This window comes from Heptranchias perlo, unplaced genomic scaffold, assembly GCF_035084215.1.
Source record: "Heptranchias perlo isolate sHepPer1 unplaced genomic scaffold, sHepPer1.hap1 HAP1_SCAFFOLD_826, whole genome shotgun sequence".
Classification (NCBI taxonomy): domain Eukaryota; kingdom Metazoa; phylum Chordata; class Chondrichthyes; order Hexanchiformes; family Hexanchidae; genus Heptranchias; species Heptranchias perlo.
In genome coordinates this window covers 54,069-61,815 of record NW_027139862.1, presented here as the reverse complement: position 1 = coordinate 61,815, position 7,747 = coordinate 54,069, and the positions used below count along the sequence as shown (strand labels likewise).

The following is a 7,747-nucleotide window of genomic DNA, read 5'->3' as shown; positions in this document are numbered from 1 at the left end:
AAAGGCTGGCTGTACTTAAAGTAGATACGTCATCTGGTCCGGATGGGATGCATCCGAGGTTGCTGAGGGAAGTAACGGTGGAAATTGCAGAGGTACTGGCAAAAAACCTCCAAACATCCTTAGATATGGGGGTGATGCCAGAGGACTGGAGAATTGCAAATGTTACACCCCTGTTCAAGAAAGGGTGAAAGAAAAAATCCAGCAACTACTGACCAGTCAGTTTAACCTCGGTAGTGGAGAAAGTTCTCGCAACGATAATCCGGGACAGAATTTGCAGTCAATTGGACAAGGATTAGGGAAAGCCAGCACGGATTTGTTAAAGGCAAATCGTGTTTAATTAAATTGATACAGTTTTTTGATGAGGTAACAGAGAGTAGATGAGGGCAATGCAGTTAATGTGGTGTGTATGGACTTGGAAAAGGCGTCAGATAAAGTGCCGCATAATGGGTTTGTCATCAAGATTGAAGCCCATGGAATAAAAGGGGCAGTAGCAGCATGGATACAGAATTGGCTGAATAACAGGAAACAGAGTGTAGTGGTGAACGGTTGTTTTTCGGAATGGAGGGAGGTGTACAGTGGTGTTCCCCAGGGGTCGGTGCTGGGACCACTGCTTTCCTTGATATACATTAATGACTTGGACTTGGGGATACAGGGCACAATTTCCAAATTCTTGCTACCAAAATGCTCCACTTCACTGTCATCTGCATTAAAATTCATCGGCCAATTATACACCCATTTTGCAAGTTTATTAATATATTTTGTATTTGGTCGCAATCTTCATCAATATTATCCAAACTCCACCCCACCCCGCCAATCTGGTGTCATCTGTAAATTTTGAAATTGTACTTCCGATTCCCGAGTCCAATTCGTTGATGTGAATTGTGAACAGTGGTCCCAGAACCAATCCTTGTGGAGCCCCACTTTCCACCTTATACAGTGTGAGTCGCTACAATTAACCCCACTCTCTGTTTTAGAGCAGTCGTCAAGAGAAACTTCTTTACATAGGGAGTAGGCAGTCTGTGGAATTCACTTCCACGGTTAGTGTTTGGGGCACACAGTTCTGTAATGACAAGTGGTCCTCATGTTTTTATCCAAGACAGGCCTCAGCCCAGTCATTTACTCTAAATGTTGGTGCAATAGTTCAAGCTCAGAGGTGCCAGGTATCGGGAGCAGCAGTAGCTGTAAATAAAATCTAAATGTAAGTAAATACCAATACAGTTCATCTTCATCTATTTCTAGTTTAATAACGTTTGCTGAATGTGGCCCAGGCCAAGTGCCAGGATATCGGGTCAGGTTCACCATCCGAAATGAGTTTGACATCCCTGAGATAGACAATGTGAACCGGATTACCCTCATCCACTAACCCAGCAACTTCTTCAAAAAACTCAAGCAAGTTTGTAAGACACCATTTTCTTTCCCAGAAGCCGTGTTGAGTATCTCGAATGGCTCCTTCTCTTTCCCCGTGATCATAAACAGCATCTCTTAGGATCCCTTCAAGCATTTCCCTCTGATCGAGGTTACACTGATGGGCCTGTCATTCCCCGGCTCTGATTTGTCCCCTTTAATGAAAATGGGAACTACATGAGCTCCCTTCCAATCTCAGGGGACAATCCCTGACTCTATTGAGCTGTTGAAGATACAGGCAAGGGGCTCACAGAGCACCCGTCCCATCTCTTTAAACACCCGGGGGTGGATATCATCTGGACCTGGAGCACAATGCATCTTGAGAGTTCATATTTTATCCAAAGTGACATCCCATTCTATTTTAATATTTATGATGTTATTGTTGACAGCACATCCCACAGCTGGAATCTGAGCCTCATCCACAGGAGTGTAGACTGATGAGAAATAGTCATTCAACAGCTCTGCCATAGCCCGGGAATCTGTCCTGAACTGTCTTTCAGTGGCCCGAAAGCATCTTTAATGGTCTTCTGACTCCTGACGTAGCTGGAAAGACATTTGCTATTATTCTCAGAATTGGGCACCATCTTCTTTTCCAAAGATCTCTGAGCTTCTCTAATGGCTGCTTTTGTCTCCCTCGATTGTGGGTGATATTTGACCCAATTCTCCTGTAAACTGAATTCATCCTGATCCGATCTGGGTTAAATGTAAGACAGTTCGGGGAGTCAGGAATCATTCACCGCTAGACCCACACTGAGCGGTAAAACCCCAGACGGTTCCTTAGTAAGGATTCCTCTGGTACCTCAGCATATCTTTGTCAGCTTTCTTACAGTCCACTCCTGGAGGCCCCACTCCCTGAGCCTACAACCTTCAGCAGGGTCAGAGGTGGAGTTCCGCAGTGGGAGTGATCCCAGAGTAACTGTCGGGATCGCTCCCACCCTGTGGATGGTCCGGATCGTGTATTTTTAGTGATCCTGGTGTCTAACACGCACACATCAATAAAACCGGGAATTCTGGAAACACACTGCAGGTCCTTCTTTATCTGGAGATCAAATGACTGTTGTATAATTGTACCAGCAGTTAACAGGCTCCTGGGAACTCCTCCCTCTGCTATTTTAATGCAGACTTTAACCCATTTATTTTAAATGGGTTTATTTTAAATGAGTTAACGCCTGCCTTAAATGGTAGACTCAGGACTGTCACACAAACAGGTTAAATCTTCATAGAATAATTACCACGGTCATTTTTAGACTGGACGCTGCACGGTGACTTTGCTGTCAGTGAAGAGAGACGAGAAAGACCAAAGTGCCGTTTGCCCCTCTCAGTGTGGCCCTGAAGGACTGTGTCCAGGCTGAAGTTCTGTTCCCACCGGACGATCCTCCCCCCAGATTGTCCTTTCTGAGCTCCAGTCAGGTGATGCTAAACACTCAGGTGGGAAAGACCAAAATCTACAACAAGGTGTTTGAAACAAAGCTGATTTATTTCATAAATATCCAGAATATTAAACTCCAGCCCAGTTATAGGGGTTATTAACATCAGGAGAAACAAACCCCAACTGTCAGTCCTGGATGGGATTAACAGCAGAATCCAACCCCTGCAGTCATATGTGAACTCGCTGGAGTCTCAGCACATGTGATGACTGAGTGAATCCCTTCCCACACACGGAGCAGGTGAACAGTCTCTCCCCAATGGGCATGCGTTGATGTGTCAGCAGTTCATTTCTGCTTCGAAAGCTCTTCTCACAGTCACTGAGTTAAAATGTCACTCAATAGTGTGAACAAGTTGATGTTTCAGAAGGTGGGGTGAATTAGTGAATCCCTTCCCACACACGGAGCAGGTGAACAGTCTCTCCCCAGTGTGAACTCGCTGGTGTTTCAGCAGGGCGGATGACTGAGTGAATCCCTTCCCACACACGGAGCAGGTGAACGGCCTCTCCCCAGTGTGGGTGCGTTGGTGTGTCAGCAGAATACCTTTGCTTTTAAACCTCTTCTCACAGTCAGAACATTTAAAAGGTCTCTCCCCAGTGTGAACTCGCTGGTGTGTCAGCAGGTCGGATGACTGAGTGAATCCCTTCCCACACAAGGAGCAGGTGAACGGCCTCTCCCCAGTGTGAGTGCGTTGGTGTTTCAGCAGAATAGTTTTGCTTTTAAACCTCTTCTCACAGTCAGAACATTTAAAAGGTCTCTCATCAGAGTGAACTCGCTGGTGTTTCAGCAGGTTGGATGACTGAGTGAATCCCTTCCCACACACGGAGCAGGTGAACGGCCTCTCCCCAGTGTGACTGTGTCGATGAATTTCCAGGCTGGAGGGGGAATTGAATCCCTTCCCACAGTCCCCACATTTCCACGGTTTCTCCGTGGTCCGGGTGTCCTTGTGTCTCTCCAGGTTGGACGATCAGTTGAAGCCTCGTCCACACACAGAACACGTGTACGGTTTCTCCCCGCTGTGAATGGTGCGATGTTTTTTCGGGCTGTGTAACTGGTTAAAGCTCTTTCCACAGTCAGTGCACTGGAACACTCTCACTCGGGTGTGTGTGTCTCAGTGCTTTCCCACTCACACTGATGTTTGAAATCTTCTCCCACAGATAGAACAGACAAACATTTCTCCTTCCACATTCAAAGGCCGTTGATATTCAGGTCCTGATGAATCGAGTGACTCTGTCAGATCTTGACATGATCTTTGGTTTGAGTTTCCTGTCTGCAAATCCTCCCCTTCTAGTACCCTGTAAAAGGAGTTTATAAAAGTTATCACTGTAAGTACAGGATAGAAATTTATATCAGATAACTCTACTTTCTATGGAACTTTCTTTCCTCTCTTATTCCTCAAAGCTGTAAATCCCCATCCCAGACAGTCTCCCTCCTCCGTGTGCTGAAATCCACACCCATCGCATCATCTTTCAGTGGTCCTAAACCATGAGTGAAAGGGTGAGAGAGTGAATGTGAGAGTGAGCGCGAGAGAGCGAATGTGAGAGAGCGCGAGAGAGCGAATGCGAGAGAGCGAATGTGAGAGAGCGCGAGAGAGTGAATGTGAGAGAGCGAATGTGAGAGAGCACGAGAGAGTGAATGTGAGAGAGCGAACGTGAGAGAGTGAATGTGGGAGAGCGCGAGAGAGTGAATGTGAGAGAGCGCGAGAGAGGGAATGTGGGAGAGCGCGAGAGAGTGAATGTGAGAGAGCGCGAGAGAGTGATTGTGAGAGAGCGCGAGAGAGCGATTGTGAGAGAGCGCGAGAGAGCGAATGTGAGAGCGCGAGAGAGCGAATGTGAGAGAGCGCGAGGGAGCGAATGTGAGAGAGCGCGAGAGAGCGAATGTGAGAGAGCGCGAGAGAGCGAATGTGAGAGAGCGCGAGAGAGCGAATGTGAGAGAGCGCGAGAGAGCGAATGTGAGAGCGCGAGAGAGCGAATGTGAGAGAGCGCGAGAGAGCGAATGTGAGAGAGCGCGAGAGAGCGAATGTGAGAGAGCGCGAGAGAGCGAATGTGAGAGAGCGCGAGAGAGCGAATGTGAGAGCGCGAGAGAGCGAATGTGAGAGAGCGCGAGAGAGCGAATGTGAGAGAGCGCGAGAGAGTGAATGTGAGTACAGCAGTGGGCTCGGTGTGGAGAATGAAGTGGGGCAGGTGGAGCATCTTTCAGTGGGGCAGCAGTGATCATAATCTCATTCGGTTTAGAATAGTTATGGAAAAGGACAGGGGACAGTCAAATGTGAAAATTCTTAACTGGAGGAGGGATAATTCCAGTGAGTTAAAAAGGGATCTTGTCCAGGTGGATTGGAATCAAAAATTGGCAGGCAGAACAGTAATTGAACAGTGGGAGGCCTTCAAGGAGGAGTGGGTTTGGGTACAGAGTAGACAGATTTCCACGAGGAGGAAAGGAACAGCATCCAAAGCTGGAGCTCCCTGGATGACTGAAGATAGAGAGATCACCATTTCTCCTTCATTTGCAGACTCTCCCTGACTGATCACCAATTCTCCTTCATTTACAGACTCTCCCTGACCGATCACCATTTCTCCTTCATTTAAAGACGCTCCCTGACCGATCACCATTTCTCCTTCATTCACAGACTCTCCCTGACCGATCACCATTTCTCCTTCATTTACAGACGCTCCCTGACCGATCACCATTTCTCCTTCATTTGCAGACTCTCCCTGACCGATAACCATTTCTCCTTCATTTACAGACTCTCCCTGACCGATCACCATTTCTCCTTCATTTGCAGACTCTCCCTGACCGATCACCATTTCTCCTTCATTTGCAGACTCTCCCTGACCGATAACCATTTCTCCTTCATTTACAGACTCTCCCTGACCAATCACCATTTCTCCTTCATTTGCAGACTCTCCCTGACCGATAACCATTTCTCCTTCATTTACAGACTCTCCCTGACCAATCACCATTTCTCCTTCATTTGCAGACTCTCCCTGACCGATCACCATTTCTCCTTCATTTAAAGACGCTCCCTGACCGATCACCATTTCTCCTTCATTCACAGGCTCTCCCTGACCTATCACCATTTCTCATTCATTTACAGACTCTCCCTGACCGATCACCATTTCTCATTCATTTACAAACGATCCCTGACCGATCACCATTTCTCCTTCATTTACAGACGATCCCTGACTGATCACCATTTCTCCTTCATTCACAGACTCTCCCTGACCAATCACCATTTCTCATTCATTTATCGATGCAGAATGATACCAGGACTTCAAGGCTGAAGTTACGAGGAGAGATTACACAAATTGGGGTTGTATTCTCTCGAGTTTCGAAGGTTAAGGGGTGATCTAATCGAAGTTTATAAGATATTAAGGGGAACAGATAGGGTGGATAGAGAGAAACTATTTCCGCTGGTTGGGGATTCTAGGAGTAGGGGGCACAGTCTAAAAATTAGAGCCAGACCTTTCAGGAGTGAGATTAGAAAACATTTCTACACACAAAGGGTGGTAGAAGTTTGGAACTCTCTTCCGCAAACGGCAATTGATACGAGCTCAATTGCTAATTTTAAATGTGAGATAGATAGCTTTTTAGCAACCAAAGGTATTAAGGGATATGGGCCAAAGGCAGGTATATGGAGTTAGATCATAGATCGGACATGATCTTATCAAATGGCGGAGCAGGCACGAGGGGCTGAATGGTCGACTCCTGTCCCGATCCTCCAATGTTCTCCGATGTTCCCTGACCGATCACCGTTTCTACATCATTTACAGACGCTCCCTGACCGATCACCGTTTCTACATCATTTACAGACGCTCCCTGACCGATCACCGTTTCTACATCATTTACAGACGCTCCCTGACCGATCACCGTTTCTACATCATTTACAGACGCTCCCTGACCGATCACCATTTCTCCTTCATTTACAGACGCTCCCTGATTCGATGAGTCACGAGGTTTGACGCGGACACTGCGCATGCTCGGAGGCCGCGGGCCGTGTGTTGAGTTTCGGGTCTGATCTAAACCGGAGCCCCCGGAGTGTAGAGAGAGAGAGGAGAATGTTCACTGTTTGATATTCGGGCCCGGGGCCGCACTCGGGGTTTGTGAAGCCCCCGCCCCCTCCCCCGGGGTTTATTAACCCGCTCCCCCCGCCCATCTCTCACCTGTTGCCGACACGATCTCGGCCTCACTCCCCGCCCGCCGCGCATGCTCAGCTCACACTGCCCGGGTGATTGACGGGAGCTCCGGACCAATAGGAAGAGCGGAGAGGGACTGGAGGACCGAGCGGGCGGTTGGTCCTCCAACCAATGGGAGTGGGTGAGGGGCGGGACTTGCGGCACCGAGTGGGCGGGGCTGAGCCCGGATCTCCCTCATTGGCTGAAACTCTGCATCAATTTTAAACCTGATTGATGTCAAACTCGAGGGAAAAACTGGACTTTAATAAAGGACAAAGAGGAGGGAATATTGGAGGGAATAACACAGTGTAGGGATAAAATGGATTAATTCAGGACAGACAGCAGGGAATATTGGAGGGAATAACACAGTGTAGGGATAAAATGGATTAATTCAGGACAGACAGCAGGGAATATTGGAGGGAATAACACAGTGTAGGGATAAAATGGATTAATTCAGGACAGACAGCAGGGATTATTGGAGGAAATAACACAGTGTAGGGATAAAATGGATTAATTCAGGACAGACAGCAGGGATTATTGGAGGGAATAACACAGTGTAGGGATAAAATGGATTAATTCAGGACAGACAGCAGGGAATATTGGAGGGAATAACACAGTGTAGGGATAAAATGGATTAATTCAGGACAGACAGCAGGGAATATTGGAGGAAATAACACAGTGTAGGGATAAAATGGATTAATTCAGGACAGACAGCAGGGATTATTGGAGGGAATAACACAGTGTAGG

At 47.4% G+C, this 7,747-nt stretch overlaps 1 long non-coding RNA gene across 1 annotated transcript; it reads right to left on the bottom strand.

Moving 5' to 3' along the window:
- Positions 1–2,860: 2,860 nt before the first annotated feature.
- On the bottom strand, positions 2,861–7,040 carry LOC137319366 (uncharacterized). The gene is made up of 2 exons (XR_010962116.1): positions 6,989–7,040; positions 2,861–4,123 (listed from the first exon to the last, which is right to left on the bottom strand). It is a non-coding gene; the product is annotated as an uncharacterized lncRNA (long non-coding RNA).
- Between the last annotated feature and the right edge of the window lie 707 nt (positions 7,041–7,747).